The 12,582-nt window shown below is 37.5% G+C and overlaps 2 pseudogenes; one reads left to right on the top strand and one right to left on the bottom strand.

The window, feature by feature from the left end:
- Positions 1-607: 607 nt before the first annotated feature.
- LOC112480883 lies at positions 608-726 on the bottom strand (annotated as a pseudogene).
- Positions 727-1,908: 1,182 nt separating this feature from the next.
- Positions 1,909-2,028, top strand: LOC112480986 (annotated as a pseudogene).
- The last annotated feature ends 10,554 nt before the right edge of the window (positions 2,029-12,582 follow it).

The following is a 12,582-nucleotide window of genomic DNA, read 5'->3' as shown; positions in this document are numbered from 1 at the left end:
CCCGATTGCTAGTGGTAATTACAGATCCAGCAGCAACACAATTGGCTCTCACCTGCGATGAAGTACAGGTGAAAGAAAGAAGCTTTGGGTTATGTGGTAGCTGTGCACTTGAATAACATGGAGGCAATAATAATTATAAGGAATGGGGAATTCGTTGGCTTTTGTGGACTGCTTTGGAAGTCTTGAAAAAAGAAAATGACAGATTCAGGGTAGCCAGCAGTCAACTCAAGCACACTGAGAACTTTTCAAGGTCTCCATGGCAATGTTTAATAAACTTTATCCCCTTCAGGTACAGGAATACTGTCTTTAATATTAAACCAATAATTTAGCCATAATGTGTCAAAGACAAAAAGAGACAGAATAACAGAATACAAAGCCTCAACAGGTCTCCCCCACCTCAAAGTCAAGGCCCTTCTAGGAAAACTTTAAGATGGTAAGCCTGGGACAGGGTGGATAAGTCTGAGAATATTGAGTCACTACATTGATTTTAACGGTCTAACAGAGCAGAAACAGCCCTCTTCCTCTTGCTAGCAGAGAACTTCACCCTGCCAGGAGACCATGAAAAGACCTCACATGAAGCCTGCCTTGTAATGTGGGGGTTTTTTTACGCCTACAGCACTTGGTATTCCTAGGTAGTCTCCTATCCAAGGACCAACCAGACCCAGCCCTGCTTAGCTTCCGAGATCAGACAGGATCGGGCACATTCAGGGTAGCATGGCTGTAGTGTAATGCGGTTCTTATTTTCTTAAGTTTCTTAATGCGTTTCTCAAGATCCTTTCCTATCTCTACTCACTGTCTCCACGATAACTAGAGCCAGGTTTTGGCTTAAACAGGAGGGGAAATATACCCCTGCTACAGTAGGAAATAGTTTAATGAAGGCGTCAAAGGCCCTGGTTAATTCGTGTAGGCAAGAACCCGGACATGCCAGGGGCAGGAGACCTTGAGGATGTTGCACAAGGGTTGGCGAGTGGATAGCAGAGAATTTATTGACATAGGAGTGTTCTTCCTTGATTTAAACTGTCCTGGCAAGGACGCCTGGAGCAATCCACTGCAAGGATGGATTCTTGAGGCTTGGACAAAATAATGGCCTACAAAAAATAAAGTTCAGTTGCTACAACTTCCCTGGCATGGCTCTGAGGAAGGAATCAGAAAGCTCGGACAAATGAAAATATTAGAATAGACTTATTTTTTCTTTATTATTCATTTAATTGTAGAAAGCGTTCATTAGGAATTAATAGAGGCAAAAAGTAATTTAAATTTCTACGAGCATTTATGTTTCTAAAAGTTTGTAGGAAACGAACACAGATGCCACATCACACAACTGAATAAAACCAAGCTCTTTGTTTTTTGTCATCATCATCATCGAATGACCTGCACTTGCAAATATAGCATGGCTTAATCCTTAAACAGTGATAACAAACTTAAAATTATTTTATTGTGGTAAAATATGCATAAATTAACCATTTTAACCATTTTAAGTGTACTATTCAGTGGCATTAAGTACATTTACATTGTCGTGCAACCATCACCACCACCCACGTCCAGAACTTTTCCATTAACCCAAACTGAAACTCTGTACCCGTGAAACAGTAACTCCCCTTTCTCCCTTTCTCCAGCTCCTGGAAACCTCGATTCTACTTTGTCTCTATGAATTTACCTATTTTACGTACCTCATTACTATGATTAGTGGACTCAAACAATATTTTTCCTTTTATGTCTGGTTTATTTCACTTAGCATAATGTTTTCAAGGTTCATCCATGTTTTAGCATATTTCATCATTTCATTCCTTTAAAAAGATGAACATTCCATTGTATGTATATACCACATTTTGGCTAACCATCCATCTACTGATTGACATTTGGGTTGTTTCTACTCTTTGGGTTTTGCGAATAATGCTTATAAGTATGGTCGACAGCCATGCCACCCTGAACAAGCCCGATCCTGTCTGATCTCGGAAGCTAAGCAAGGTCGGGCCTGGTTAGTACTTGGATGGGAGACCACCTAGGAAAACCGTGTAGGCGTAAAAAATAAAATAAAAAAATAAGTGATTGTAAGCTGACAAGGTCCTTGCAATCTGTGATTTACCAACACTTGATACTTTTCTAAATAAATAAATAAATAAATAAATAAATAAATAAATAAATAAATAAATGATGGCATCCTAATGGGCAATGTGTAAAAAATTTAGAAATTTTTGACTATTATTTCTTCAAATATATTTTTTGATCCCTTTTCTCTCTCCTTTCCTTCTGATACTTCAAATGCACATGCGGCATCCCATCTGATATTCCATAGCTCACTGATGCTTTGTTTTTTTCAGTTTTTTCTCTGTATGCTTCAATGTAATTTCTTTTTCGATGTCTTTATGTTCATTGTTCTTTTCTTCTTTAGTGCCTAATCTATTATATCCAAAATGCTTTTAATTTATTCATCCAAAATGCTTTTAATTTTGGACATTTTATTTTTATCACTAGAAGCCTGAGTTGAGTCCTTTTTAAATCTTCCATTTCTCACCTCATCATCTTTGTGTTCTTCCTTCATCTTTGAGAATATAGAGCATATATCTAATAGCTGTATTAACATTCTCATCTGCTAATCCCATAGTCTCTGTGATTTCTGAGTCTGGTCCTTGTGACTAATTTTTCTCTTGATTATTGTTTATATTTTCCTGATTTTTCACACATCTACAAATTTTATGTTGGATTCTGGATATCATAATTTTATATTGTTGGGAGCCGGACTTTGCTGTACATCTTTAATAAGCATTGGACTTCTTCTGTTGGACTTTTACTTGAAGACGAGTCTTATCCTTTCAAGGTATGTTTTTTGCTCTTCTAGTGTGGGCTAGAACAGCTTTTATTTGACACTTCAAAGTATTGCCTTTCTAAGATTTCTACTGAATTTCATGTGCATTCAGCAAGATCTCTTCACTCTGACTGGAGGAAATTCAAATGATTTTCAGCCCTGTGTGAACTTTGGTTATTGTTCATTTATCTTACAGCGTAATTATAACTATTCTTTCCTTGGAAGTTGTTGTTGCCCAGACTTCTGGAATTTCGCCTTATTCCTGAGCAGATTGGTATTCAGACAAAGACTCAAGGGGATTCCTACAAAGATTTCAGCTCTTTTTGCATAGCTCTCTCCTCTCAGGTACTCTGCCATGCAAATTATAGTTACCTTGGCTTCTTGAACTACAATATCTACTTAACTCAGTGGTATTGCCACACTTTGTATGGTTTCCCCTCTCTGATTCACAGCCTTGGAGCTACCTACAAGCAGAAAATCTATGCAATAGTAGGTCTTGTTCCTTGTTTTCCTTTTCTCGGGGATCACAATCTTGTTTGACTCTTGTCCAATGTTTGAAAACAATTATTTCCCAAATTTTGTTTAGTTTTCTAATTGCTTACATTCAAAAGGTAATTTCAGACTGAATTACTCCCTCATGGCTAGAAGAAGTTCTTGGAAAATCATTTTAATAACTTAGCTAAAGTGTCAGCTAGGAACATCTTGTTGTTAGGACACTGTCCTCCACAATACTGTATATATGTACTAAAACAACAGCGAGTATATGGTGCCCATGTCCCCAGGTCTAGCAACACTGGTCTAAGAAATGTGAGGTGAAAACAGGACTGCCTCTCTCCACCATCACTCCTCCTCCCTACCCAATTAAAAATTTGTGTTCCCCATGCCCATAATTTTAGATTCTGCTGAATTAATTACCTTACAGGTAGAATGTTTCCACTAGAGGAAATGGTAGGGATACCACTGAACTTGAGGTATGTCTACTACCTGTTAATTTTGGGCTCCTCGTGGCAGTAAGCCAGCAAGCAAAAAAGATGTTACTATACTGGCAAGAATAATTGGCTCTGATTACCACGAAATGCTAAAACTGCTCTTAAATAATGTGTGCAGGGAGGAGTATGTCTGGAACACAGGAGATTCACTGAGACATCGATTGATGATTCCATGACTGGTGATAATGAAATGGGCAACTGCGGCAATCATGGCCTTACAAAAACAACCATAGGCTCAGACCCCAAAGAGAAGGAGGTCTGAGTCATCCATCAGGAAAGCAACCTAGGTCAGCCAAAGGATTGGCTTTGGCTAAGGGAAATCTGGATCATATAGTGAGAAAGGGAAATGATAAATATTAATTATGGACTTGGGACATGTTGCAGCAGCAAGGAATGTAACTTCTACTAACTTTCCTGTATTAAATCTTTGTAGGGTTTGCAGCTACTTTTGAAGACAACTCTGAACAGACTGGACTTCATGCAGAGCAAGAAAGTTTCTAAGAATTCAATAAAGGTTGACTTCTATTGGAAACCTGCTGTTTTCAAAATATATCTCAAATTCTTTGATGCTCCTTCCTTCAAAAGGTGAAGCCTAATTCCCTTCCCCTTGAGTGTAAACTATAGTTAGTGACTCGCTTCTAAGGAACAGAATGTGGTAGAAGTGACAGTGTATGACTTCTGAGATTAGATCATAAAAAGCATTGTGATATCTATCTAATGATCAATGTCTATCTACCTATCTCCTTCCCTCCTTCCATTCCTCTCTCTCCTTCCCTCTCCCTCTTATTACTCACTGGAGGAAGCCAGTTGCCATGTCATAAGGACACTCAAGCAGCCCTAATGTGAGGCCCATGTTATGGGGGAACTGAGGCCTCTTGCCAACAGCCATGTATTGAGCCACCTTGGATATGCATCTTTCAGCTCTAATCAAGCCTTCAGATAAAGGCAGCCCTGCCCTGAAATACTAGCTATGATATCATGGGAGAACCCAAGCCAGAAGCACCCATTTAAGTTGCTCCTGAATTCCTGACACACAAAAATTGTGGATAATAATAGTTTGTTATAAAACACTAAATTGGGGGGTAATCTATTATGTAGCAACAGGTAATAACACAATACTTCTGCAGCACTTTAGATCCTCTTGTTGGACTCTCAACTGTAGCCACTGCTGCAAGTGACCATTTCTGCATAGCTTTGACCAGCACCCGGGTGTAATCTGAAGCATCCCACCTCAGCCATGCTGCATACCTCTAGCTTCCTACACTGGGAGTTATCTAAGGTGTAAGGCATCTGAAACAGGCCTTCCAGCACTGACACAATGAGAAAGAAACTAATAGATAAATGCTTTCCCTTTCATCATGCAGGTGTTAGGTTCTGAGGTGGCTTTCATAAGACTTCAGAGAAAGTTCTAGGAGGTTTCAGTATTAGTTGCTCAGTTATATCTAACTTGTATTTTTCTTTTTACCCTACTCTTTATTATGAAAAATTTCAAACATGTACAGATGTTAAAAGAATTTTATAACCAAAATCCATATACTCACTGCCTAGGTTGTACAATTAAAATTTTACTATTTATCACATATCTATTCATTAATCTATTCCTCTATCCATATACTAATCCATCTTATTTTTTAATGCATTTCAATGTAATTTGCAGACAACAGTTCAATTCTTTGAGCATGTATATCATTAACTAGAATCCAGTATCTGTTAACGATTTTTTATATTCGATGAAACTTATATTCAATGAAACCCACAAATCTGAAGTGTACCATTCAATAAGTTTTGGAAAAAAAATGTACCTATGTAACCTAAAGACTCTGAAGATAAAGAGCATTCCCTCATGCCTGTTTTCTGTCGATTCCCATTTCTCCAAACACACCCACATAAATCACTTTGATTTTTCTTCACTGTGGAGTAGTTTTGTCTGTTCTAGAACATCATATAAATGGAAACATAGAGTACCCTTTTGTGTAAACTTCTTTCGCCCAACATGTTTTAATATTTATCCATACTGTCTTATCAACAGTCTTCCTTTTGATTGCTGAGCAGCTCTCCACTGCGTGAACATACCACAGTTCTGTTAACATGATGGTTCTAGTTTTTGACTATTGTGAGTAATGCCACCGTGAACATTCTTATACAAGTTTGTTTGTGTACAGATATTTCCATTGAGTAAGCATCTAGGCATGAAATTGCTAGGTCATAGAGATATGTGTTTAGTTTTATGTGAAACTGCCAGATCTTTCCAAAGTGGTCATATCATTTTCCACTTTTACCAACAATTTATGAGCTCTCCAATTGTTCCACATCCTCACCGACATTCTTTGTAATTTAGCCATTCTAGTAGGCATCGAGTAGGTATCTCACTGTAATTTCAATTTGAATTCCCCTGATAACGAGTAATATGGAACACTTTTTCATGTGCTTATTGGTCATCTGTGTATAACGGTGCAATCTTTTATTGGCTTTTCCGCCTTCCCTGTTTCGCTCTCCCATTCCTCAATCATGGTATCTAGTATTATTTCTCAAATATATTACCTATTTAGGACCCTGCTCTTGGCTTTAATTTAGGGATATCAGGCTAAGATATCGGAAAGAGCTGGAGAGCTTAGATGGTGCAACTCCATCCCCATCTCCATCATGTGAAAATAGCAAAGGGGATGCATCGCTCCTTTGGTGAAACCTCGCCCCTTACAGGTTAATAAGTGTCTTCGTCGTGATTGGCGGAGGGGTGGGGGAGGCCAGAAATGTATACCTCTGACTAGGAGTGTTCTATATTGACCACATGCAGATAAGTTTCCATATCCTTCAAAATTAAAGAAAACTTATGTCTTTTAACTCTCTTCTGTCATTGTTAGAATCACTAAGAGGATCATTCACACTGAATACAAACACAAAGGACAGCGGTCTAAGAAACAGGCAGAGAAATGGTTATGGAAACAAAATGCCTCTCCCATTCATCGCTTGGACTTCACATAAAACCCAGGTGAACTTCCAAATGGTGGACACGATCTTTCCTCCACACCCAGAGTTCCCTGAAGCACCTCATGACTCTCCAGCATCCAGGCATAAGAGAACAACACTGAGAGAGAAGCCTCACTCTTTTAGACTGCCCTAAGCTCATGCTCCACGCTAAGATCTGGGTTTTCTTGCTACAACAACAAAAATACCAAAAACAAATAAACAAACCCCTTAAAGTTTAATTACGGATTCTAGCCTTGATACAAAACTACCACATAGAATCCTAGAATAGTGCCTGTACATATTCATTCAATAACTTTTGGTTGAAAAAAATAATGAATGGATGCATATTTAAATAACAGTACAAAACAGAATGTGGCAAATACGTACACAAAATGAATCATACAAAGAGCCAGTTCCGTGAAGAGGTCCAAGTTTGGAAGAGGAACGTGCACACTCTCCTCATAGCCCACTGGTCTGGGGGTGACCAAACCCACAGCCTCACCACTCCCCACCATGCCTGGGAGACCTGAACCAGTACCAGAGGCTCCGAGGAGGCCAAGGAAACACAGGTGGTAATGAACACAGGTTGTGACAGCTTGAGAACCAACATGTTCTCACTGCTTCAGTCTTCAGAAAAAGGAATAGACCCCACGCCACAGACTATAGCCACGATGCCCCTGTCCACGGTCACAAAGCCACCAAAAGGGAGCAGGAAGGGATTTGCCCCTCCTGAAGGGCCCAGAAGCAGCCTCCGCCTGGGGAGCAACCAACGGTAGCTTGGAAAGTGACTCTCAGGTAGAGAGCTGTGAGGCCTTGCTGAGGAGAAAGTTCTAAAAATCTGGGGTGTCAGGTGATGGCTAGGGCAAAGCGCCCGTAGAAGTGATGAGTGGAAAGCATGTCATCGTCTCAGTAGCAGCATTAAAGAGGCTGAGGTGATGAGGGTGGAGAAGATGGAGGAAGGAGGAGGCTGTGGAGGAGGAGACAGAGGTGGAGAAGCCAGTAAGTGAAGAAATTGATGTGTCCAAATTGAGATGTGCTGTAACTGTGAAGTACACACTGGACTTCAAAAACTTAGTACGGAAAAAAAAGAATGTAAAATATCTGAATTATTATACTGATTACATGCTGAAATATTATTTTTGGTATACAATATTAAATAAAATATAATTTACAGGTTTTTTTAAACAGAAGAAATCAGTAGGCACGAATGGACATGAACGATATGGGAGATAAACAATCTGAACAGAGCTTTGAAAGGTTAATTAGAATTGAGCTGGGTGGGAGGAAAGGAAATAGCCTATGAGAGAGGACTCAGCCCGTAAAGACCGGAATTCTTTCCGATAACTTTCGTCAGAGATGAAATTAACCTTCACTGCAGCATTGAAAAGATTGGAGACACTGAAATCAGAAGATTTAAGTTTAGAAACCCCTTTCATCATTGATTAGTGTTGGACAAATCAATAAATCTGAGACTCCAACTTCTCATCTGAAAACAGGTATCGGAAAAACTCTACCTCACACAGCTGTTAGATAATTACCTAAATTAGATAATGTGTTAAAGAGCTTCGTTATAAAGCTCTTGAAATATATGATTCTTACTTCTCCAGTATTTCGGTATTGACACACTTCCTAACAATTTATTTCATAAGACCTGTGTTACTCCTTCAATGCCTGTGTGTAGTCAGTGAGGACTGTGTATTTTAATATATTTTCATAGACTTGAAAATATCTCGCTCCCCTTCTAAACACGTACCTATTCCACAGATATCATGGGATAAATGTCACCTTACAATGTCATATCAGTCATGTCACTGCATTTTATCTTAAGTATGATACTACTTAAAATGACATCTCTTGGTTTTACAGAATGATAATTTTGAAGGATAAAACACTTTATTTCACAATTTTATTGTGAAATAACAAAGGCAGTAAAATATGTTTAAAAAATAATTTCCATTGTATCAGCTTTGAACCATTTTCAAATCCTCACTCTCTCGGCCGCCCTTCTATATAAATGGTGCTCAAACTTCAGAATGTATTCTATCTATTGGCAAACAGTTGATGAGCAGATTCATGGACCTTGCCCTTAGATTCTGATTTGGCACTCCAAGGGATTCTGATGTCAGTGATCCATGAACACCTCTGCAGAGGCTCTGACCTCTGGTGTTATGCTTACCTCTGCCAGTGACAGGACAGTCTCTGCCTCTGCTAACTGAGTCCACAGAAAATTCCCAGACAGAGGTTAGTTTGAGCTAAGCATCCAGGAGAAGCCTCGAGGGCAGGTCATATCACAGGCTAGTCACCACTGGGGTCTACCTTCTTCAATTTAACTTGAGAAAGACCCCACAGCCCTGGGAATGAGGTGCAAAGTCACCATCGGTAATACGAGTCAGCATTATTGAAATAGCTGAGGACAAGACTCTTTAGTTTGCTTTTAGAAAATGTTTAAATACTTAACTGTCTTGCAGTTCTTCCTGACCCATTGGTCAAAGTCCCCTAGGTCTTATCTTTGTTCATTAATACAAACAACAACAGTAATAATCACCCCTTATATTTTGTAGTATGATAAGAGAATCACATAATTTCAAAACCAGAAGAAATCATTGAGATTCCCTCATTCAACGATGTGAAAAGCAGATGATGTGGTGACAAGGCAGAGAATCCTCAGTCCAGGGTTTTCTGCTAGAACTTTATAAAATCATTTCATGGCTTTAAATCATTAATCTATGTCTTATCTATTCCCCTGCCTTCAAAAAAAAAAAAAAAACTGAAAATGCTCCCCAGAAGAAAAATAAATCACAAGCAACCAACCAAATCATACTGTCTGATTCATAGGGTGGCTTATGGGCTGACAACTGCCTGAGGCTGGCCCTGCACAGGCTCCATCTCACCTGTGTCACAGCTACTGTACTTAACCCTTGGGGCAATCTCTCTCCTCTATACTAAAATTATCATCCTGAATAATCATGAACTGAAATGAATAATAATGATTACTAGAAAAGAATTGCTGATGATAAAGTTTTCTTTTGTTGGAATTTGTGCATATAATTTTGCCAGTAAAACAAAAAGTAAAAAATAATAAGGTATTTCAATACAAACATGTAAAAATAGTGATTTTGTTCATTCCATTTATGTATTTTTAAAGGAAAAAAACTTATACCTACATATTGCTCTGTCACAAAAATGAATATTACGATTAAATAAGAAGAGCAATAAAAATGAATAAAGCTATCACTCAATTTTAAAGCTATCACTCGTCAGTAATATATTTTATATATGAATTAAATTTGCTTACCAAACAAAAATATTACATCTTACAGTTTCATCGTTTTAAATTTTAAACACAAGAACTCCAGTCGTCATATAGACAACAGAACTAAAGTAAGTAAAGTTCTGTTTCTCCATCTTTGTATTCGTTGTGCTACAATTGTTTATTTGGACTCTATTGTGTAAATGCAGGGATATGTGTATCCCAGAGGTTGCAGATACAAACTGCATCGAAAGCAAGCTGGAATTACTTTAATCTGTTACAAGTTTATTCGCCAAAGAATGCATGCAGTGCAGTCAGTGGGCACAGGTCAGGGACAGGAGGACAATTGTATAACTAGGTATTAATTTAACTTCCATGTAAAATATAACTACTAAGGAATAACTGATACAATGTTGTAAATTTTAAGATTATATATATGTGTATATACATATACATATACATGTACATATGCATATACATATACATAGCAATTGTTTATAACTTAGACCAACAAAGATAATTTATAATAGAAGTTCTAACCATTGCAAAAAAAAAGCATGAAAAATAAAGAAAAGGCATAGTTATTGGACAGGAAAAAAATATCTCTTTTAACAGATAACACTGTTGTATTAGAAAATCCTAAGGACTCTATCCCACACAAACAAAACATGCTATTTGAACTAATAAATTGAATTCAGCAAGGTCATAGGATACAAAGTTACTATACAAACTCAATTGCATTTCTGTATACCAGCAATGAACATTTGGAAAATGAAGCCTATGCAAAGGTTTTACACAGATGGCAATTCTCCCCCAAATTGATTCATAGATTGAACACAATCTCAATCAAAATTCCAGTGGATTTTTTAAAATTTGACAAGCTGATTCTAAACTTTTTATGGATATGAAAATAACCTAGAATAATGAAAGTTTTTTCAAGACTTTCTATTAAACTATAGTAATCAAGACAGCGTACTAATAGCAAAAGGATAGACATGTAGATCAATGAGACAGAGACAGTCCAGAAATAGATCCACAAACATATGGTCAAGTGTTTTTCAGCAAAGATCCCAAGGCATTTCAGTGGGAAAAAAGGATGCTTCAGTAAATGGTGCTGGAAAAATTAGATAAGCATTTCGAAAAATGTAAGTATTGACCCTTATCTCATAGCATAATCAATAACTCCAAATATATAACAGACATGTAAAGTGAAAACTATGAAACTCTTAGAAGAAAACCTAAGAGAAAATCTTTGCAACTTCAGTATAGGCAAATATTTCTGAGACAGGACATAAAAAACACAATTAAAAATTTAATTGGTAAATTGGACTTTTAAAAAATTACTACTTCTGCTCATCAAAAAACACTATTAGGAAAATGAAAATGAAATCACAGAATGAGAGAAAATATTTACAATACATATATCTGACAAAGAACTTATTTGCAGAATATATAAAGGACTAATACAATTCAATCATGAAGACAGAAACCAATAAAATATAGGCAAAATATTAAAAAAGACACTTCACAAAAATGAATGACCAAAAACACATGGAAATACCCTTATATCGTTAGCCATTAGGAAAATGCTAATTAAAACCAAAATAAGATACCATTCCACAACCACTAGAATGACCAAAATGAAAGAGACACAACTAACTATCAGTGAAGATGTGGACACCTGAAATTCTCATGCATTGCCCAGCAGGAGTGTAAAATGTTACTGGTACTTTGGAAAACATTTTGACAGTTTCTCAACAATTTAAATATATACTTACCATATTACCCAGAAATTGCATTTCAGGTATTTATCCAAAAGAAATTAAAATATAAATCTACACAAAGACTTGTACACAAATGTTCATAGCTACACACACACACACACACACACACAGAATGTTCATCAACAGGGTATATCTACATAATGAAATAAAACTCAGGAATAAAAAGGAAGAATCCAGTGACACATGCAACAACATAGATGAACCTCAAAAGCACTAAGGTAAATAAAAGAAGTCTTTTCCATTCCATTTACATGAAATTCAAGAAAAGTCAAACTTTTCTATAGTAACAGAAAGCCTATCAGTGGTTGCCAGGGGGTGGGAAGAAGGGGATATTAATTGAACAGGATATAAGGAAACTTTGAAGGGTTATGGAAACATTCCATATCTGGATTGAAGTGGTGCTTACAATGGCTACATATATTTTTCAAAACCCATCAAACTGTATTTAAAAATGGAAGTATTTTATTATACATAAATTGTACCATAACATTCATTTTAAAAACAAAAAGTCTCTAAATGCTCGACTAGCTGTCCATTGTAACCTGGAGAGTGGGCTTGTAAAAGCAGCATCTACTTTACAGAGGGCCACCCCCGATCCCTCGCCCCACCAGGCAAATATGTACTTGGCTCCTAGACCATCGTGTGGTCTCTTTCCATTGTGTGGTGGAAAGGACTAGCCCCGTATGAACCCCAACATGAGATCTAGACCAGAGGCAGACATAAGGCCTACTCTATGCTCCCCCCACCACTCCACTCCCCGCCTCAGATGCCACTCAGTTTTCTGAG

The sequence above is a fragment of the Pteropus alecto genome, unplaced genomic scaffold (genome assembly GCF_000325575.1).
Source record: "Pteropus alecto unplaced genomic scaffold, ASM32557v1 scaffold20, whole genome shotgun sequence".
Lineage (NCBI taxonomy): Eukaryota > Metazoa > Chordata > Mammalia > Chiroptera > Pteropodidae > Pteropus > Pteropus alecto.
The sequence above is the reverse complement of the archived record's forward strand: the minus strand, read 5'-3'. Positions and strand labels throughout refer to the sequence as shown.